Raw genomic sequence first — 23944 nt, 5'->3', positions numbered from 1 at the left:
TTACAAATATAGCATTTGATTGTCACAACAACCCTGAGAAGTTGTTATTATTATTATTGCCATTTTACAGATGAAGAAACTGAAGCAGAGGTGAAATGATTTGTCCAGGTCACACAGCTAGGAAGCATCTGAGACTGGATTTAAATTTAGGTCTGATGCTCTCTCCACTCTGCCATATATAACAATGCTATATAATAAAAACTTTTTTAAATGAAGAATTCACATTTACATATTTAGTTATGACAATTATAATATACTTTTCTTTCCATAATATTATAAATTTAAAAGTTCATGGATTATTATTCCAATTTCACCAATAATGGTAAACTGAGATTCAAAGAAATGAAATGATTTGCCCTTGGTCATATAGTAAGTAAGCATCAGATCTGGGTATTTAAATCAGTTGTTCAGACTTTTGGTCCACTGAGTAATCCTGTCTATTACAACACAACATTGTATAGACTCTAAAATAAGAATCTTACAGGAATAAGGAAAAGGAAGAGGAAAAAAATGAGGAAGGATGGGATTAAAAAAAGAAAGGTACCATATACAAGTGAAGGAAGACTCTGGAGGGTGGGAGAAACACCAGGTGTGTTCATTAAACAGAATTAAGTTAATTGTCAGAACTTTGCAGCTGCCTTCAGGATAGAAGTGTAGAGGGAAGGAATTCATTTCCTTAGAAGCAGTGGAAACATTTGAAAGTAGTTAATAGTGGAAGAAAGATGTCAAAGAACTCAGCTACCAACAAATCCACCATTCTCTTTTTCATTGGGGAAAATATCACAGTGACAAACACGATAGTGACTTTAGAAAGCTACATTCTGAAAGAAATCAAAGATTTGTTAAGAGTACTATAGCTTGCTATAATCAGATATATAAGAAAGAAAAGAAAGGCATTGTCTAAACATCTCTCAATAACTTTTCAGAGGGGAAAAAAGCTGCACAGGTAACCACCAGTGCTAAATGCAAAGTACAGTGGGTAGGGAAGGGGCAACATATTGTACCATTATGTTAATTTCACTATATAATACTGCTTATAACTTACGAACTTTGTCTTTTCATTTCATAAACAAGTCTGTTTATTTTCATTCTACAGTATTTAATATGACTGTATTTTAGTACATTTTATAACTTATATAAAGTTGTGTTTTTGTATGACATTGTTATATAGGTTAAGTGAAGACAATGGTTAGGCCAAATTCTCATTACATAAAGATCACTTTACATAGAGATCTGAAGAATGGTTCACTTAAGGAAAGCAATACTTCTCTGAATCTGCATGTGTGATACACACACACACTATTTATCTATATGTATTTATGTATGCAAACATATAAATATATATCCATACGTATATACGTATATATATGTAAATACATAATTTTTTCTTTAAAAGTTATTTTTAAATGTTTAAAAGGCCAACACATGAGAAATTAGATAATATTTCTTTTGCTTGGCTCTAGAGATCAAAACTGGACACAGTGAATAGAAATTGCAGAGGAACAAGCATGAGTGAGTGTACATGTGTGTGCATCATTTGACATAGCTATTTTTTAAGCTGGAAGTTTACTTTAGAATCGTACAATGATGAATATAATCTTAGGATTAAGAGGTGAAGTTGAGGACCTAGTATTCACCTGTTAGCAAATCAAAAGTTTGAATCTGGCTCTCCTAATTCCCAGGTCTATACTTATTTCTCATGCTTTCTCATTTTTTGGTCCTCACCTGTGATATTTATCCTAGGATTTGTTCATTTTTTTCTTCCCTTTAAAGATTTTATTTTGTATAGTTTTAATATGCATATAAAATTAAGTTGTCTTGTTCTCTAGCTTCAACTTGCAATTTCCTCATGTTACTATATAGAAATTTTGTAATTCCTTGCATTCTACTGGGACCATATATGTACATGCATCAGCAAAGATAATGTATTCTTTCCCTTTATCTTTATATGGATTTGCTGTAAGACCTTTCTGTGCCTGTAAGTGGACCCAACTATTTTAGGATCTGACATCCTTTTATTGAAGAGTTACTATCTGGAAAATGATATTTCAACTTTATTCTATCATATTCAAGGCAAAAAAAAAATTGTTGGCCTATATTTGAAATAGATGTCAGTGCGTATCTCGCTACTATGAATTGATTCATGAGGTTGATTTTGACTTGGTCATAACTTCCTGGGATGGTGAAGATGAGATTGGGGAGCAAATAGCAAGGTGGGAATAATTTCCTTTTCCCAGAATTGATAGCCATGACAAATTCCAATGTTTAAGCATTTCCAAAGAGCATTAAGAAAATTGCATACAAAGAATATCTTACATACCAGAGGTTTTAAATACTCAACTTATGGCAGCATTGAGATCAGCAAAACTCCTGAGTAAAGGCTGAATCACCATATTAAAATGCAATTGGGAAATATTTAATAAAATATTTTGTTATATCCAAAATAGATAATATAGCAATACAGTTTCTATGTCAATATGTGCTCCTCGTCGGTTCTCTTCTATATAAATTTGGTATCACTATTCCATACTATCCTCAAGCAGTAGTTATTCACTGCTTGTAGAGTTGTAATTTCAAGTCAATCAATAAGCATTTATTAAGTATCTTCTACATGCCAAGCACTGTAGATATAAAGGAGAAAAAAATAAACAGTTCCTTATTCTCATTGAGCTCAACAGAATAATTGTTGGAAATTTTTTCTAAACTGTAAGCCTAAATTGATTCTGCCATAATTTCTACTCTTTATGTCTAGTTCTGACCTTTGTGGCCAGGCAGAAGAAATTTAATCCATCTTCAATGTTGGAATTTTTCAAATGCTTGATTACAGTTCTTCTGCCTACTTCTTAAGTCTTCTTTTCTTCAAGTTACTCCCCATTTCATTTAATTAATCCTTGACTCATCCCTTCTCTTCAATGTCCTCAGTGTCATTATCTGTCTTTTAAAGGTGATATTCAAAATTAAATACAATACTTTCGATATGTTCTGAGAGAAGAGTATAATTGGACTGTCCTACCTAATGTAAAGATCCCTACTTTACAGACAGAAAAACTGAGACTTTCAGAGATAAGGTGACTTACCCATAATCTTAATAATAATGGTCAGACTACTATTAAGCTTTCAGACTTCAAATATAATGCCATTTCCATTACACTTCACTATTACTATTAAACTACCTTCTATAACCAGGATTAGTATTCTCCTTCCTGAGGATCTGAATAGTACCAGAGTACAATAGCAAATATTTTACCTCTCCCTAAGAAGCCAAATTCTGATCACTATTATGACTGCTATCTCTAGTTTCTAAGTCTAAGGCAGTCTGTGTCTGTGGTCCTTTTTGCCAACTTTTTACTAAGAATTTCATCTTTAGAAGTTTCCCCCCTGTTCTTAATTTGCCTGGAGCAAGACTTTCAACTAGACTTTTAGCCAAGAGGCACCTGCTGAAATATTCAGTGGCAGAAATTGTGCCATGTGTGTCTCCTACTTCTTGTCCATTTCTTTGACATGAAAATTAGGGTGAGTCTAATAAAAATAGGACACGGACAGCTACATTCTTCCAAAATTGAATGAAATAGTTAACTCTTTCAGATATAAAATGCAATTTCTAATGAACTAAAAGAGTAATGCTTTGCCAACTTTAAATGTAGGTTTAGTGTCTCATCTTGATTTCACAGGAGAATCCAACAATTATCTTTGGTTTCAGAAGATAATTTTAAAATACCATATTGATCTTTCACCAAAGCCAAGAAACCCAGCACATTGGAAAATGAATCCTTTTAAGTTTCCTACAATGATCTTCAAGTTTCAGAAAGATGATTTAAAATGTATTTGGTCCTCAAATTCAGGATCTGGTTTGGATTTGTAGAAGTTAGAATTCCACAGGCTTTCCTGAACTTCAGCAATGAAGACATTGCGACTGAATCAATTCAAACCACAGAAAAGTCAGAATATATCCAAGCCGATACCCTCAGTCTTGCTTCATATTCAGGTTCCCTATTAAAGAATGCCATATAATATCCCATACAGTGTAAGAACAAAGCAAATTGTCCCTTGCTATCAACATTAAGAATGTTAGAATGGGGGGGTAACACTTTTTTTTTTTTGGAAACTGCATTGTCCATAAAATTGAATGATGGAGGACTAAGTTTTCAAAATATTCCACAGGCAATACTTTTATGTGAATGCCCAAGGAGAACTGAAAACACATTGGAATTGGAATTGCAATTAAATGTGAGCATCTCTAGTTGACTGCACAAGGATATCCTGATTTTACTTTTAAAATATTTTGCAATAAATAAATAAATAAATAAATAAATAAAAAGTTTGGAAATTCATTTAATACTATAGGCTTAAAATAATAATAGCCATGGTGAAACATGGAGCATATAACATTGGTAAAATGAAAAGAATGCTGCAAGAATGCTGGTTAGCTAGGTGACCTTTGGAAAATTCCTGAGATTTCAGTCGCAATTTTTCCTTCTGCAAAATAAGGATAATTGACTAAACAATATCTAGGGTTCCTTTCCACTCTAAATTTCAGTGATCTATAATTCTCAGATCCTTTTCTAGCTCTGATATCTTATGATATTTAATTCTAAAGTCCCTTCCAGTTCTAACATTCTATGTTCTATGATTCAAATTCAATATTCTTTCAATTCTGATATTCTATGATTCTAAGATTCCTTCTAGTTTTGATGTTCTATGATCCTAAAATCATTTTCAACTGTAACACAACATGTTCTATTTTCAAAATATGGCATCCTTATAGCTTTGACTTCTGTGGTTCTAAAAGTAGTTAGTGTTTAAGTATGGAACTGGAAACACTAATTGCAATTTAAAATACCAAATATGTATAGACTTTCAAATTAATCAGGCTGGCCTTTTATGGAGTCCCTTAGCTATGGAATTAGTAGGATTCAAATGGTGCCATATGTGAGCCTAGCCTGACATGACAGATATTGAAACAGACTTTGGAGCAATCACTTAGCAAAGAAAACCTTACTACAGTTTTAGTGAACCAAAGCTAAGAGGCAAATTATTCAATTACAGTAAATTTACAGTAGCTTAATATTTGATACAAGTGGTCCTTCCCTCATCAGAGTATCTTATTGAAAATCCTTGAGCGGCAAAATTGCTCCGGAAACTCTTAAGATGTTTTAACCACTTATTAAGAAAATTCATCTGGCTTGATCTTTTATAAGCAGTCTGTTTCTAATATCTTTTTGTGGTAATTTTCAGGTACTTTGTATATGCACTGTTGACCTCAAAATTAGCTTGCTGATTAGTGAAGGCAGAGAGGGAGGAAGAGAGAGAGAAAAAGAGAGAGAGATGGAGAGACAGAGAAACAGAGAGAGACAGAGAGACAGAGATATACATAAACACAGACACAGAGAGACAGAGACAGATCCAGAACCAAAGCCAGAAAAAGAGAGAGAGGCAGAGAGAAACAAGGATAGCATGATAGAGAGATAGAGACAGGGAAATTGAGACAAAGAGAAAGAGACAGAAACACACAGAGAGAGAGAGAGAGAGACAAAGAGAGAGAGAGAGAAGGATAGAGAAAGAAGGAGAGAGAAAAATGAGAGGGAGAAAAAGGGGGAGAGAGGAAAAGAGGGACAGAGGGAGAGAAGGAGAGAGAAAAGGAGAGGGAGAGGGAAGGGAAAGAGAGGGAGGGAGGGAGGGAAAGAAGGAGGGAAGGAAGCAGATAACTCCGCCTGGATAGAAAATGAAAATCCGAGGAAATTTGCAATGCATTACCTGGAGATAACTGGCATCTAGGAGCACAATGAATAGAGTGCCAGGTCTGGATTCAGGAAGATTCTCCTACTGAGTTCAAATCCAGCCTCAGACAACTATGCTTAGCAACCCTGACTTAGCTGGGCAAGTCACTTTACCCTGTTTGACTCAATTTTTTCATCTGTAAATGATGTAGAGAAGGAAATGGAAAATAGTATCTTTATCAAGAAAACCCAAAAAGTGGTCATAAAGAGTTGTACATTACTGAAAAATTACAGAATAACTGAACCTGAAGGTCATATTTGAATCAGTTTTTGAGAAAGGTTGATTGATTTCTATACCCAGGGTAAATGGAAAGGAAGTTAAACCAAAAGTTATGGAACAGGGTTTCCAACCTAGATATCAAATTTATTAGCTATGTGACTTTTGACAAATCATTCCACTTTTTGAATCTTGCTATTCTCATTTGTAAAATGGGGAAATAATATTTCTAATAACTTCTTCAGTGGATTTTTGTAAGGGAAATGCTTTATAAACCTTAGAATGGTTCATAAATCTGAACTATTATTACTATTATCTGGTTGTTTTTCCTAATGTGAAGCTGCTTCTAATTAGTAGTTGTTATACATCTCTCCTCTCAAACTTCCTACAGCATCCTTTCCTTTACTTTCTTCAAATGAAAAGCCAAACAAAAATGTTATTAACACAATCAAAGCTTATGTGTCATAAGCTCTCTAAGTTTCTCTTCTTATTTTACAATGCCCTGATATTATCACTTTGAAAATTACTTTCCCCCATTCTCTGATGAAGTGGCCATTCTCAGTAACATTATCCCTAGTACACACAACTTTGATCCAAACTCTTCCCCTTTAATTTGGATTGTGCCCATGAGCATTCTTTTTCTTTTCTTTTTTGTTTATTCATGTGTTTGCTTATTCATGTGCTTGTTTATCTTCTGTCTCTCATTATCTAGTGATTTCTCCCAGGCTGCCTACAACTTTGTCCAAGTTTGTTTAAACAAACAAACAAAAAATAAATAAATAAAACAAAAAAATAGCAATCACTAGACCCTCTCATTCCAAAAGTTGTCCTGTATCTTTCCTCTCTATCTCAGCCAGGCTTCTTGAAAAAGTGATCTGATTGCCTCCAATTGCCATTCTCTTTGAAATTCTCTGTAATCTAGTATCTGAATTTATTGTTCAAATGAAATTGTTCTTTCAAAAGTTATGATAGTTTCATAATTGCTAAAACTAATAGTATTTTCTCAGTTATCATTCTAGTGGAATTTTATGAAACTTTGGCTAGTGTTGATCCCCTTCATTTATGTCATGCTTCCTAAGTGTGGGTATACTTCATGAACCTTTCCTCAATTTTTCTTTCTTTTGATCTTTACTCCCTCACATGGTAATCTCATTAGTTCTAAAGAATTTAACATCTCTATGCAGATGACTCTAAGATCTACCTAGGATTTATCTGTCTATTTATTGCTTTATTTATTTATCTAATAGCCAAATATCTTTCTTGATTTCTATCCCTCCCAAAACGCCATATTTCTATTGGAAATTTCTAACTATATGGCTTATAGGCAACTCAAATTTAATACATTCTCAAAATAGTACTAAATTATTTTTTCTCATCATGCATTATTTTCACAATGTCTCTCAGACATCACCATCATTTTGGGAACTCACATGTGCAACTTAATTATCATCTTCATCTCTTCCTATTCAATAATAATACATATCCAAAAATCATCAGAGGAGGTGGAGCCAAGATGGCAGAGTGAAGACAGGAAGCTGCTCAAGCTCTCCTAGTTTCCCTTGAAAACCACTGAAACCAAGTCTCTGTATAGAGTCTGACAGAATGAAACCACTATCCACTTGAAGATATATTGAAAAAACTTCAAAAAGGGTCAGTCTGATTGAGGTGAAAAAGGTGTTCAGCCCAGCTCAGACTAAGTCTGGGGAAGTCAGTAAGAGGAACTTAATCATATCAGATCAGCAACTGAAAGCTTCAGTCCTGATTCAGTAGAGGAATAGATCAATGGGCCAGCCTCAATTCCCATCCCAGAAGGCAAATACTGGGAAACTAGGCTGTTTGCTGGAAAGAGCAGATAAAGCTACCCCCTACAACACAAGAAGCCCCTGTGTTCAAAGCAAAGGCTCAGAGCTGCATAGGAAGCTTGAGATAGTGCTCCCTTTCCCTCAGGAGCAGTTTCACCTTAAAAGTAAAAAAGGAGAAAATATCAAAAGAGAAAAAAAAAAGAAAATGAGCAAAAAACAGAAAAGAACCTTGATCATAGAAAGCTTCTAAGGTGACAAGGAAGACCAAAACACCAACTCAGACAAGGACAAAATTTCCACAGAGGGAATCTCAAAGACTGATATGAATTGATCTCAAGCCCACAGAGGCTTCCTGGAAGTGATCATAAAAGACTTTCCAAGGCAAATAAGAGAGTTAGAAGAAAAAATGAGAAAAGAAATGAGAGGTATACAAGAGAAAGTCAGCAGCTTGGAAAATAATTTCCTTTAAAATATATAATTAGCCACATGAAAAGAAAAAATCCACTGAAGAAAACAATACCTTCACAATTAGAATTAATCAGATGGAAAAAGAGATACAAAAGGTAACCAAAGAAAATCACACATTAAGAACAGGGCAAACAAAAGATAATGAATCTATGAGATAGCAAAGAGATTACAACAACTTTTCAGTAGGATAATACACTATGACCAAATTGAATTTATACTAGGAAAGCAGGGCTTATTTAATATTAGGAAAACTATTACCAGAATTGACCATGCACAAAGACAAAATCAACAAAAATCATATGATAATCTCAATAGATGCAGAAAAAGCATATAACAAAATATAGCACTCAGTCTTATTAAAAACTGTAAAGAGCATAGAGATAAAGGGAGCTTTCTTAAAATAATATAAAACCAACAAAAAGCATTATTTGTAATGGAGGGAAACAGGATGCATTCCCAATATGATCAGGGATGACACAAAAATGCTCATTATAACCACTATCATTCAATATTGTACTGGAAATGTTGGCTTTAGCAATAAGGATATAATCCTCAAACTTTATCTTCTAAGATAAGAATTCAGTATTTAACAAAAATTGCTATGTTATAATATGTTAGAAACTTGGCATAGACTTATATCTCACACTCCAAACCAAAATAAGGTCAAAATGGATACATGACATGGGCATAAGCAAATTAGAAGAACAAGGCATAATTTACCTATCAGATCTTTGGAGAAGGAAGGAGTTTATGACCAAAGAAGAACTAGAGAATATTATGAAAGGCAAAATGGATAACTTTGATTACATTTAATTAAAAAGTTTTTGTACAAACCAAAGCAATAGAAAAAAGATTAAAAGGGAAGTACAAAGCTGGGGGAAAATATTTATAGTCAGTATTTATGATAAAGGTCTCATTTCTAAAATATAAAAAGAACTTTGTCAAATTTATAAGCATACAAGTCTTTACTCAATTGATAAATGATGAAAAGATATGAAGAGATAATTTTCAATTTATGAAATTTAATCCATCTTAATGATATGAAAAAATGCTCTAAATCACTACAGATTAGAGAAATGCAAACTAAAATAACTTTCAGGTACCATCTCACACATTTCAGATTGATTAAGATGACAGGAAAAGATAATGAAAAATATTGGAGGTGATCTAAGATATTTAAGACAATAATGCATTGTTGGTGGAGTTTTGAAATGATCCAATCATTCTAGAAAGCAATTTGGATCTATGCTTAACCTTTGACCCAGCAGTGACATTACTATATTGAAGTGAAATCATAAAGGAGAGAAAAAGACCCACTTGTGTAAAAATGTTTGTAGCAAATCTTTTTTGCAGTAGCAAAGAATTGGAATATGAGTAGATACCCCTCAACTGGAGAATAGCTGAACAAGTTGCGGCATATGGAGATAATAAAATATTATTGTTTTATTAAAAAAATTATGAATAAGCTCATTTTAGAAAGGCCTGGAAAGATTGACATGAATTGATGCTAAGCAAAACAAACAGAACCAGTAATACAGTATACACAATAACAGCAAGAATGTATGATGATCAACTATGAAAGACTTGTTTCTTCTTAGTGGTTCAGTGATCCAAAGTAATCGCAATAGACTTTGGATAGAAAAATGTCATCTGCATCCAGCAAAAAACGGTATAAAGACTGAATAGAAATCAACACATGCTATGTTCACTTTTTTTCCTGATTTTTATCTCTCCCATGGTTTCGCCCCTTAGTTCTGATTTTTCTCTCCCAATATGATTCATAAAGCAATGTGCATTAAAAAATAAATAAATGTTTTAAAAGATTAGATGTAGCTCCCTAAAAAGATGAAACTATTCTGAATAAATTATAAAAAATATATAATAAGATTTTGTTCTTTTTCCATATTAAATAAAAATAAAAATAGGAGAAAATTCTTTTTTTATTATAGCTTTTTATTTACAAGATATATGCATGGGTAATTTTTCAGCATTGACCCATCCAAAACTTTCTGTTCCAACTTTTCCCTTCCTTCCTCCCACCTCCCTCCCTCAGATGGCAGATAAACCAAAACATGTTAAATATGTTAAAATATATGTTAAATACATTACATGTATACATATCCATATAGTTAATTTGCTGCACAAGAAGAATCGGGACTTTGAAATAAGGTAAAATTAATCTGAGAAGGAAATCAAAAATGCAAGCAGACAAAAACAGAGGGATTGGAAATGCTCTGTAGTGGTTCACACATTTCCCATAGTTCTTTCGCTGGGCGTAGCTGATTCTATTCATTATTAAACAAATGGAACTGATATGCTTCATCTCATTGTTGAAGAGGGCCACATCCATCAGAATTGATCATCATATAGTATTGTTGTTGAAGTATATAATGGTCTCCTGAACCTGCTCATTTCACTCAGCATCAGTTCATGTAAGTCTTTCCAGGCTTTTCTGAAATCATCCTGCTGGTCACTTCTTACAGAACAATAATCTCCCATAACATTCATATACCACAATTTATTTAGCCATTCTCCAATTGATGGGCATCCACTCAGTTTCCAATTTCTAGCCACTACAAAGAGGGCTACCACAAACATTTTTGCACATAGAGGTCCCTTTCCCTTCTTTAAGATCTCTTTGGGGATATAAGCCCAGTAATAATATTGCTGGATCAAAGGTTATGCACTGTTTGATAACTTTTTGAGCATAGTTCCAAATTGCTCTCCAGAATGGCTGGATATATTCACAATTTCACCAACAATGCATCAATGTCCTAGTTTTCCCACATCCCCTCCAACATTCAGCATCATCTTTTCCTGTCATCCTAGACAATCTGAGAGGTGTATAGTGGTATCTCAGAGTTGTTTTAATTTGCATTCCTTTGATTAATAATGACTTGGAGCATCTTTTCATATAGCTAGAAATAGTAGAAGGAAATTCTTTAAACAAAAAAAAAAACAAAGTAATTATTCCCTAATTAATGGGCATCTACTCATATTCAAATTCTTTGCTTCCACAAAAAGAGCTCCTACAAACATTTTTGTACATATGGGTCCTTTTACCCAGCAATGCCAAAACTACTACTGGATCTGTATGCTAAGGAAATCAAACTTGTTATGTTCACTTCTTTTTTTCTCTTTATTTTTTCCTCTCCCGTTATTTTTCCCCTTGGTCCTGGTTTTTCTTTCCCAATATGATTTATAAAGCAACTTTTACTAAAAATGAATAAATTAATATTTTTAAAAGAGAGACAGAGAGCCTGTTGGACACAACGGGGGAGACAACAAAAAAATCACCAAATATTGCAACTTATATTTCTACAACAATTTTTGGACATGTGTCATACTCTTCCTTTACAGAACCATTATCCTAGTTCAGGATTCATTATGTTTCAATGAACTATGGCAATTGCCTTCTAATTATCACCTTGCCTAATTGCAACTGTAATCCATTATCAACATATTCACTAAAGTTATTGTCCTAATAGAAATTGGACCATATTATCTATGGTAAATGCCAGTCTAAAGCCAGCATTTCAATTAGTGAAGCTACAATAGTTGAGTTGAAAAAATAACATCTCCCTCAAAACAACTTTAAAATAATATATCAAATAAAACTCAGGTGTCATATTGTCAACCAAATGTTGAGGTGAAATGTTTTTCTAGCCTAAGACAATTTAGGAGATTGCAAGAAAAGTTTGTGGCTTCAGGGTGGGGGCCAAGCTAGAGAACATGAAGGGGAAACACCAGCAATAGAGGTTTTAACAGTAACAATATCTTTAAGAGCTTTCAGTCTTGAGATGGTAAGGATTAGACATCTGGTTAGACATAGATTAGAAAGGATCCTCAGCTACACATTGAGCTATTTGGTTCCAATTATAGGAACAAGATACTTGTATGCTGTGTAATTCTTGATTTTCCTCTCCCTACTTCTACCACTTTTCTCCCTCTTTTTGAGTATCTTCTTCTCGTTCAAATTATAAATGTTTTGAAGGCAGGAGCTGTCTTGCTTTCTATGAATTATATTCCCAGTAGTTAGCATGGTTCCTAATACTTGGTAGGTGCTAAATAAATGTTTCTTGAATTGCAAGTATTGGAATAGATGGTCACTTTAGGTAAATTGGAATTGTTTGAGACCTTGGAGAGCAGGGCTAAGCATAATTGATGGAACCTGTGAAAAACAGGTGTTAGCTTGAAAAACACTTTCTAAAAATTAAAGTTATCCAAAAGTGGAAAGATCCATCAAAGAGGTAGTATCTTATTTAGAACAAGACATTAATAGAATATCTAGTGCCAATTGTCAGAGATGTTTTTAAAGAAGATTATTGATATGGAACAGGTTGAAATGAAATACCTCTGAGATTATTATCCACTATTGATATACTGTGAATCTGACACAAAAGAGCTGGAGTCATAAACTCTGAGTTCAAGTCCTAGCTACACCACTTCCTAGTTGTACACCTAGTAAGTCACTCAACTCTTTTGCATACATCCATTTATTTATTCAACAAACATACTTGACCTACTGGGATATATAAAATAAGTATGATATTCTCAAGGAGACACTTCCACACCATTGTCTCTCAGTGTTAAGAGAAATAATTATTTCTCTCATATTAATAATTATCAACATTGGGGAGACTCCTCCCTATTTCCTATTTTCTCAAGGACAAAGTTGATTTCCATCATAATCCATAAGATTAACATTCTTCTCATTCTAGATGTCGGCTACTCCATCCAGCTAGGTCAGATCTGGATGGGCAATAAAGATGCTTTGTCTAGCTTGCCCAAGGCTAAAGGTGATGTGAGTATTATTGTCCTTCTTTCTCTAAGAGAACCAAAATGACATCACTATGTTAGAATCAACTAAATGTGTGAAACTGTGGGTGATCAGATCAATACTTGCTCAAATGCTCTGACACAGGTCAGACACAAATAGTCCTATGAATATTTGGGGTGCATTCTCTAACTTTGTGCATCACATGTTTCTTCTGAACTAACTCGGTCCTGCTTTGCTGATAGGACACAGCACCTTCTCTGTTGAGGGCACACTATGCTGGTCAGACCTATGACAGTGCCTCCCATAACATATGAGCAATTTTAAAGTTCTTAAGAAAAATTTTGAGATTTGATCTTGAGAATGTCCTTGTATTGCTTTTTCTGACTACATGAGCACTTGTCCTGTGTGAGTTCTTCATAAAATAGTCTTTTTGACAAACAGACTTTTGGTACTCAAATAATGTAACCAGCCCAATGAATTTACATTCACTGCAGTAGATTTTTAATGCTTGATAGTTTAGTTTGAGAAAGGACCACACTGTCTAGAATCTTATACAACAAGGTGATCTTAAGAATCTTCCTAAGACAATTCAAATGGAAATGATTCAATTTCCTGGCTTGGTGCTAATATGCTGTCCAGGTTTCACAGGCATAGAAAAAGAGATCAGCAGAATGTCTCTATAAACCTTTAGTTTATTAGTCACTCTACAACCTTTCTTTTCCCACACTTTCCTTCAGAACCTCCCAAACATTGAGCTAATTCATTATCAATGTGTACATATATAAAAAGCATACTGTTTTCTAGGTAAGTAAACTTAGTCACAGCATTCAAAACATCTCCATTTGCTGTAAGTGAAGATTCCTAAACCAGAATATGAGTATAGGAATAGTTTCTCTGTCTAAAAGTGACTTAATGTCAGTCTCAGTCTTTCATTGGAGTGAGGTTACTTTGTAAAATTCACCTCTCATTCCTTTTTAACCAATTAGATTTGGTTACCACTCTTAGGAACACCTTTTTCCCAAGGGCATATAACACATGAGATTGCTGCCATAGTTGCCTTTGGCCTTTGAGAATACCATAGACTTTTATTTAAAATGCTGACATTATTAACAAAATGATTAAATAACCCAAATATTTATGTCTCTCAAATGGCTTAAACATCACAGTGTTGAGTTCCTAGCTGCAGACTAAAGCCTATATTACCAACTTTTGTACAAGACAACCCCCATACCAGAGAAACGCTCTTTTATCTCTCCATCTTACTCTCCTTATTCCCCTGAGTAATCCTTTGGAATTCATTCTACCTGAGGGATGTCTTTTCTGATTATTGTTTTTATATTTCTTTCTCACCACAAATTACCTTATATTCACTCAGGCATTTCTAAGAAGGTTGAGGAATGACATTTACATAGAAAAATAATACAAATTGTGTTTCTGTAAAATAATTTGAGGGGATAACAATAATTTCTAAGAATTGGGGCTATCAGGAGGAGTTGCAAGGAAAATTTGAACTTATCCTAAAGCTTCCAAGAAAGGAAGTTGATGAGTAAAATCATTCTAGGCAAACAGAAAGTCTTAAATGTAAAGCAAAGAGATTTGGGGTTGTATATAGGGTAGAATAAGTCAATGTGATTACAAGATAGAATGTATAGGGTCGGGGAGAGAATAAGGGAAATTGGGTCTGATGGGATAGGTTAAAAACTGAATATAAAAGATTTTAAATCTCAAACAGAAGAGTGAGCTAGAGAAAATAGGAAGATACTAAAGTGTTGTGTCTTTGGTAACATGCTTAGTAAGTGGATTAGATTTGGTCCCAGGTCTTCAAATATCTAATTCTTTGATATTCCTACAATAACAGATGGCTTACTCATAGCTTTTGCCAAATATGTCAATCATTGGGCTCATAGACTTGTACACTACTCCACTCTGAACCCATATCTTGCATTACTCTGTTTAGTCTTTATATTTGTTAATCTTGTTTCATGAATCCCACCCCCTATCTAAATTATAATCTTTTTTTTAAGAGGGGAGGAACTATTTTTTAAATTTTTTCTTTATATCCCACAGCACTTAAAGCAGGATCTTCCACAAAGAGATCATTATTTTGAAAAGTAATTACTACACTTATTTATATACTTAAATATAATTTTCAAGACATAGATTCCTAAATACTCTATGATGTAGTAAAAGAAAATATTCACAAAAATGTCAATATACACACATACACACATACATACACACACACACACACACACACACAGACACCCACATACATACACTCACACACAAATCTTGATAGGAAACCCTCTGGAGATAAAACCATGCCCAAGTGGATCTTGAATGGTGCCCAGTGTGTCTCTGGGTCTCTGGATACATATACCTTTATGTTTGGTAGGACCTCTATGATATTTTATTCTGCTAACATAATCTTTGAAAAGCTAGCAAACTTCTTCTCTCCCAAACTTTTCAACATAGGTTTAGTTCTATCTTTAATAGTTGATAATACAGCAGACTAATAGCATGTGTTTATTAAATTTGATTTTGTTCCCCAAGAGCAGGAAAATAGATGACATTACCTCAATGGACACTTGCTTGATTCTGTTGCTCTTTCCCTCACTGCTTTAAAACATTTCAAGTTTTAGAAAGGGTCCTTTGATAGGTAGAATTAGAGGACTGCTGCTTTAGAAATAAGGGGCTGTCAGTTAAAATGAATGGTGGGCTAATAGGGCTATTAATAATGAGCTTTATTATAGGAGGCCACTTATGTTAATAATTCTCTGTATTTAATATTTGACGCTGTGACATTTACACTAAGTTGAATGGCTTATTTTTTAAAATCCTTTTAGCTCATTTTTAGTCTGAATATAGCAGCAACATTGAGAAGCATAGAGTATATTATTTAAACACATGCATGCACATGCACATACCCACATACACATGAACACAATGATTACTTGCCATCTTAGTTCATTTATCAATAGCTGTACCTCAGTTTAGATAGAGTAAATAATCGCCAGTGTAGATGAAGGAAAAAAAAAAGTCTGTGGGAGGTAGGAGAATGTGCTGGGCAAGAAAGGAATCATTTTTTACCTTTTAACCCTGGAATTGCCATTTTCCATCCCAGGCCCTGAAATTCCCAGGGTAGATTTTAACCTGATTTGCATACTGTGAATTCTTACAACAGCAGCATGAATTGTGACAAGGCCTAATTAGCATTTCCACCCCCTCCATTGGACTCTTTTATATTTGATGACAAATGGCAAAAGCAGTAGGGGAAGTTTAACTAAACCCAGATTAAGAAGTCGGGCTCTGGTTCTGGAATTCAGAAAAATCAACAATCCCAGCAGGTAACACTTACAGAGAAAGAAACTTGGTCCAAAGAAGCATTTATATAGCTTTAATTCAAAGGAGAAGGGTTGTGAGTCAGCAGTGGTGGTGATATTAAAGTCAAGTTTCAGATAACAACAGAGGATTTGACAACTACATGGCAACCAGCTTAACTGTCTAGAACTGAAGAATCTAGAACTCCTAAAATCATATATAAGGAGAATCTTAAAATTAGAAGCAGCCTAGCTTAGAACCATAGAATGTCAGAGATAGAAGGGACCTCAGAATCATAAAAATCAAAACATCTTAGAATGGGAAAGACCTTAAAAGTCAACTAGCATACATGGAATAATGGAAATACTATCATATTAACATTAGGAGACCTAGATTCAGTGTCTTACCTACTATTTATTTAATCTTAGGGAAAACAATTTATTCTATATGCCTCAATTTCTATAATAAATTGATGTTGTAATAGCTAACTTCTAAATTCCCATCCTACTATAAGCTTATGATTCGACAATCCAATCACACCATAAATTATTCCCTTTTTAGGGTTCATTGCTCCTGAATGCCAGAAATATAATGGAAAAAATGATTTGGATTTTCAGTTAAAAGTCACATAGTCTAAGCACATAAACACGTAAGAATCCTCTTTCCAGCACAGCAGATAGACCCAAAGGTCTGGTAAAAGAAGGATCTTAGTTCAAATCCAGTCTCAGACATTTATTAGCTGTAGGATCCTGGACAAATCAGTTAATTTCTGTCTGTATTAGTTTATTTATCTGTAAAATAGAGATGTTAAAAGAACTTACCTTCCTGGGTTTTGGGGATCATAAAATGAGATAATGTATATAAAGTTCTTTGAAAACTTTAAAGTAGCATTTTGAGGAGGCAGAGCCAAGATGACAGAGAGCAGACAAAACTTTCTGTGACTTCCTCTGACTTTCTTTCAAATCAACAGCAGATTAATCCTCTAAACTGGTTTTGGAGTGATAGAACCACAAATATTTGGAGTACAACACATTTCCAGAAGATAATTGGAAGAACTTCAGAACAGGTCTATTTCAAACAAGCTGAGGGACAGTCTGCTGAGCCCAGACAGCAGCACAGGGAGCTGAGGACAAGGAACAGGGGTGGGAGACAGTGTTGTTGCATCTATATACCAGGGAATCTGCTGGCTCTTAGGCTATTCTTTCCTAATTGCAAGTGGGTGGTTAGCAGATTTGCTGTAAAGTCACACAAAAGCAATTACAAAAAGCAAACTGTAAACCTCTGAGCCCCCAGAAGAACTCGGCATCTGGCCACAATAACACAGCATCAGAAGTCAGTCAGAAATAGTGGTCAAAGGGCAAACTAAAGCAGCTGTTGCTCCTTTACCTTAAGAATAGATGTCAACTCATAAAAAAGAGCAAAACAGCAAAAAGAAATTTTATCATAGACAACTTTTATGGGGAGAGAGAAAAGATCTCAAATCCTGAGGTTACTAAAGGCTCACCAACTTCAGATGAGGGCCCAAAAGAAATTATGAACTGGTCTCCATTTCACAAGGCTTTCTTGGAAGAGTTCAGAAAGGATCTTAAAAGTGAGTTAGAAGAAAAATGGGGAAATGCAGTAAGATTTTTGCAGAAGGATATGGAAAAGGGAAAACAAATTATCTGAAGAAAACTTCTTAAAAATAGATTTGATGAAAGGGGAAAAGCATATAACTCCCTACAAAATAGGTTTAATGAAATGGAAAAAAGCATATAACTCCTTATAAAATAGATATGAAAAAGATACCAATTCATTGAAAAACAGAATTTGTGAAATGGAACAAAACAATTCAATTGGCTAAATACAAAAGGAGCTAAAAAAACTGATGAAAATAATACACTAAAAATTGGAATTGAACAAATAGAAATGAATGATTCAATAAACCTTCAAGAATCAGTCAAACAAAATTTAAAAAGCTGAAAAATAGAAGAAAATGTGAAATACCTCCTAGCAAAAACAATTGACCTAGGAAATAAATCTAAGAGAGACAATCTAAGGATTATTGGACTTCCTGAAAGCCAGGATGAAAAAAAGAATCTAGACATTATGTTACAGGAAATCATAAAGGAAAACTGCCTTGATGTCCTCGAATCAGAAGATAAAATCGGCATTGAAAGGATTCACCTAATCACCTCCTGAAAGAGACCCCAAAATGAAAACTTTGAGAAATATTGTGGCTAAATTTCAGAACTATTAAACCAATGAAAAAAAAAAATAGTGCAATCATCCAGAAAAAAAAATCAATAACGAGGAACCACAATAAGGGTTATCCAGAACATAGCAGCTTCCACCTTAAAGAATCTAAGGGCCTGGAATCTGATATTCTGAAGCAAAGAAACTTGGATTACAGCCAAGAATCAACTATCCTGTAAAATGAGCATTATATTTCAGGGAAAAAGATGGGCATTCAATGATATAGGTGAATTTCATCTATTTCTGATGAAAAGATCCGAGCTGAATAAAAAATTTGATCTCCAAACACAGAACTCAAGAGAAGCATAAAAAGGTAAAAAAGTAAGAACTCTTGAGAATAGTATTTATGCTTTGGATATATTTAGAAAGTGTTAGTATAATTTGATTTTATTATGATACTATGAAAAAGAAACTAAAGGTAGAAAGGGGATTATACTGAGAAAAGAGGAAAAAGAAGGTAAAGTAAGAAAAATTACATCTCATGAAGAGGCAAAGAAGACTTATTATACTTGAGGGAAAGAAAGGAGGGAGATGAATATTGTGTGTATCACACTCTCATCTGATTTGTCTCAAAGGGAAAATAATAGACATATTTGGTTTCACAGAGAAACTTGTCTCACCTTACAGAAAAGTGAGAGGAAAAAGAGGAAAAAAAAGAGGAAGGCTAGTAGAAAGAAAAAATGAAGTAGTAGGGAAAAAATGTAAGGAAGGGGAAGGGGCTGTATAGGAGGAGGGTAGTGGTCAGTAGCAAAATACAGGAGAGGAGGGAATATATTAAAATATAAAATATATTAAAAGGAAAAAGAAAAGGATAACAGTGTAAATAAGATGAAAGGAAATACAGAATTAGTTATTTTAAATGGGAATGGGAATGGAATGAGCTCTCTCATAAAACAAAATTGGATAGCAGAATGCATTAAAAGATAGAATCCTACAGTAAGTTATTAACAAGAAACACATTTAAAACAGGATGATACATACAGAGTGGAGGTAAAGGGTTGGAGCAGAATCTATTATGCTTAAGGTGAAGTAAAAAAAGTAGAGGTAGCCATCCAGATCTCAGATCAATTAAAGATATATTTAATAAAAAGAGATAAGGAAGGAAACTATATTTTACTAAAGAGTACCATAAATGATGAAGAAATATCAATATTAACATATCTGAACCAAATGGTATAGCATCTAAATTTTTAAAGAAGTTAAGAAGACTGCAAGAAGAAATAGACAGAAAATCTATACTACTGCGGAATCCCTACCTTGCTCTCTCAGAACTAAATAAATCAAACCACAGAATAAATAAGAAAGTAGGTAAGGAGGTAAACAGAATGTTTGAAAAGTTAGGTATGATAGATCTTTGGAGAATATTGAATGGAGTCAGAAAAAAGTTTACTTTTTTCTCAGCAGTTCATGGAAGCTATACAAAAGTCAACTATGTATTAGGACATAAAAACCTCAAAATTAAAAGCAGAAAGCCATAAATAGTAAATGATTTTTTTCAGATCATTATGCACTAAAAGTGACATGCAATAAAAGGCAAGGGAAAAATAGATTTTAAAAAATTGAAATTAAATTAATCTAAGCCTAAAGAATAAGTGGGTGAAACACAAAAATCATAGACACAATCAATAACTTCATCCAAGGGAATAGCAATAATGAGACAACATACCAAAATTTGTGGAATGTAGTCAAAGTGGTTATAAGAAAAAATTTTATATCTCTAGATGCTTCCTTGCATAAAATGGAGAAAGAGAGGATGAATGAATTGGGCTTGCAACTAAAAAAGCTAAAAAAAAAAAAAGGAATTAAAAACTCAATTAAATGCCAAATTTTAAATTCTGAAAATAAAAGGGGAGATTAATAAGAAAACTACTTAATAAATAAAACTGAGTTAGTTTTATGAAAAAAAAACAACATAGATAAATCTTTAATTAATTTAATTAGAAAAAGGAAAGCAAATTATTAGTCTCAAAAAATGTAAAGGGAGAACTTTCCAACAAAGAAGAGCAAATTAGAACAATAATTAGAAGTTATTTTACTCAACTATATGCCAATAAATTTGATAATGTAGGTGAAATGGAGAAATATCTACAAAAATATATATTGCCCAGGTTAACAGAAGAGGAAATAAATTATTTAAATAATCCCACTTTAGAAAAGGAAATAGAACAAGCTATTAATCAATTTCCTAAAAAAAAAAAATAAATCCCCAGGACCCAATGGATTTACACATGAATTGTACCAAAGATTTAAAGAAGAATTAACTCCAATACTATATAAAGTATTTGAAAAAATGGGGAATAAAGGACTACTACCAAAATCTTTTTATGATACAAACATAGTACTGATACCTATAACCAGGTAGGATGAAGGCAGAGAAATAAAATTATAAACCAATTTCCATAATGAATATTGAGGCAAAAATTTTAAATAAAATATTGCAAAGAGATTACAGAAAATCATCCCCAGGATAATATACCAGGACCAAGTAGTATTTATATCAGGAATTCAGGAATATGAGGAAAACTATGAGCATAATTGACTGCATCAATAACCAGACAATAAAAACCATGATTATCTCAATAAAGACAAAAAAAATGACAAAATCCAACACCCATTCCTATTAGAGACACTAGAGAATATAGGAATAAATGGACTTTTTTTCTTAAAACAATTACTAGCATCTATTTAAAACCATCAGCAAGTATCATATGTAATGGGAATAAACAGGAACCATTTCCAATAAGATTAGCAATGAACCAAAGCTCCCCAGTATCACCATTACTATTCAATATTGTATTAGAAATGTCAGTTTTGGCAATAAGAAAAAAACATGAGATTAAAAGAATTAGAGTAGTTAAAGAGGAAACCAAATTATCACTCTTTGTAAATGATAAGATAATATACTTAAAGAAGCAACTAAAAAAACTATAAGAAACAATTCACAAATTTGGCAGAGTTGCAAGATACAAAATAAATCCACATAAATCATCAGCATTTTTATGTTACCATAAAATTCCAGCAGCAAGAGCTACAAAAAGAAATTCCATTCAAAATAATTGTTGATAGTATAAAATATTTGGTCATCTAACTGCCAAGGAAAAGTCAGGAACCATATGAAAACAATTACAAAGCACTTTGATACAAATAAAGTCAGATCTAATCAGAAAAATATCAAGTGCTCATAGGTAGGCCGAGAGAATATAATAAAAATAAAATATTACCTAAATTAATCTACTTATTCAATGCCATACTATAGTCCCAAAAATTATTTTATAGACCTAGAAAAATTAATAATAAAGTTCATCTGAAAGAACAAAACGTAAAGAATTTCAATGAAATTAATGAAAAAACTGCCAATGAAGGTGGCCTAGCTGTGCCAAACCTAAAACTATATTATAAAGCAGTAGTTATCAAAACCATTTGTTACTGGCTAAGAAATAGAGTAGTTGATCACTGGAATAGACTAGGTTCAGAGACCAAAGTAGTCAATAACTATAGTAATCTAGTGTTTAATAAACCCAAAGACCCCAGCTTTTGGGATACGAATTCAATATTTGACAAAAACTGCTGGAAAAATTGGAAACTAGTATGGAAGAAACTAGCCATTGCCCCAACTAACACCATATATCAAGATAAGATCAAAATAAATTTAGACATAAAGAGTGATATTATAAGCAAAGTAAAAGAACATAGGATAGTTTACATCTCAGATCTATGAAGAAGGAAGTAATTTTGTGCTCAAAGAAGAATTAGAACTTATAATTGGACACCAACCAGATAATTTTGATTATATTAAGTTAAAAAGGTTTTGTATAAACAAAACTAGTGCAGACAAGATCAGAAGGGAAGAAATAAATTGGGAAAACATTTTTTACATTTAAGAGTTCTAATCAAGGCTTAATTTCTAAAATATATAGAGAATTGTCTCAAATTGATAAGAATTCAAGCTATTCTCCAATTGATAAATGGTCTAGGGATATGAATAGACATTTTTTGCATGAAGAAATTAAAACCATTTCTAATCATATGAGAAGGTGCTCTAAATCACTATTGATCAGACAAATGCAAATTTAGACAACTCTGAAACACCATTACATACATACCAGTTAGATTGGCTTAGATGAGAGGAAAAGGTAATGATGACTATTGGAGGTGATGTGGGAAAACTGGGACACTGATACATTGTTGGTGGAATTGTGAATGAATCCAACCATTCACAATTCCACCAGCAATGTATCAGTGTCCCAGTTTAATTTAAATTTTAGGCTCAATTTAAATTTTAAATTAAAACTGATGGAAACTGTCCATCAGTTGGAGAATGCCTGAATAAGTTCTGGTATATGAATCTTATGGAATATTATTATTCTATAAGAAACTATCAGCAGGATGATCTTAGAGAGATCTTAAGAGACTTATATGAACTGATACAAAGTTAAATGAGCAGAAACAGGACATCATTGTACACCTCAATATCAACATTATACAAGGATCAATTCTAATGAATATGTCTCCTAACAATGTAATAATTGATGCCAGCTCCAGTGATCTTGTGATGAAGAGAGCCATCTCCACCCAGAGAGAGAACTGTGGGAACAGAACATGGATCATGCCATAGCATTTTCACTCCTTTTGTTGCTGTTTGCTTATATTTTGTTTTTTGCTTTTTTTTACTCATTTTCTTTCCTTTTTGATCTGATTTTTTTCTTGTGCAGCAAGAGAATTGTATAAATATGTTTACACCTATTGGATTTAACATATATTTTAACAAGTATAATATATATTAGATTGCTTGCCATCTAGGGAAGGGGATAGGAGGAAGAATGGGAAAATCTGAAACACAAGATTATGCAAGGGTCAATGTTGAAAAATTATCTTGATATTTTTCTGATTAAATCTGACTTTATTTATGTGGAAAGTGCTTTGTAATTGTTTTCATATTGTTCCTGACTTTTCCTTGTCAGATAGATGCCCAAATATTTTATACTATCGACAATTATTTTGAATGGAATTTTTTTGTATCTCTTGCTGCTGGTTGTTTTGCATATGTTTTGAAAATGATAAGTCTTTTAAAAAATTTTCCCAATTAACATGCATGTTTGTATTTCCCCCCTGTTTATTCTATTCTCTTTATCCTTTTATCCTATCCCTACTCAAATGGTTTTTACTTCTGATCAACCCCTCCCAAAATAGGCCCTATTTTTTATAACCCTCCTTTTATCTCATACCCCCTTTTCTCCTGCTTTCCTGCAGCATAAGATAGACTTCTATATCCATCTTAAATGTATATGTTATTTCTTGTGTATGTTTGTACTTTTTGTATCAGTTCTGATGAGAATAAAGTTCA

Source organism: Antechinus flavipes, chromosome 2 (genome assembly GCF_016432865.1).
Source record: "Antechinus flavipes isolate AdamAnt ecotype Samford, QLD, Australia chromosome 2, AdamAnt_v2, whole genome shotgun sequence".
NCBI lineage: Eukaryota > Metazoa > Chordata > Mammalia > Dasyuromorphia > Dasyuridae > Antechinus > Antechinus flavipes.
The sequence above is the reverse complement of the archived record's forward strand: the minus strand, read 5'-3'. Positions refer to the sequence as shown.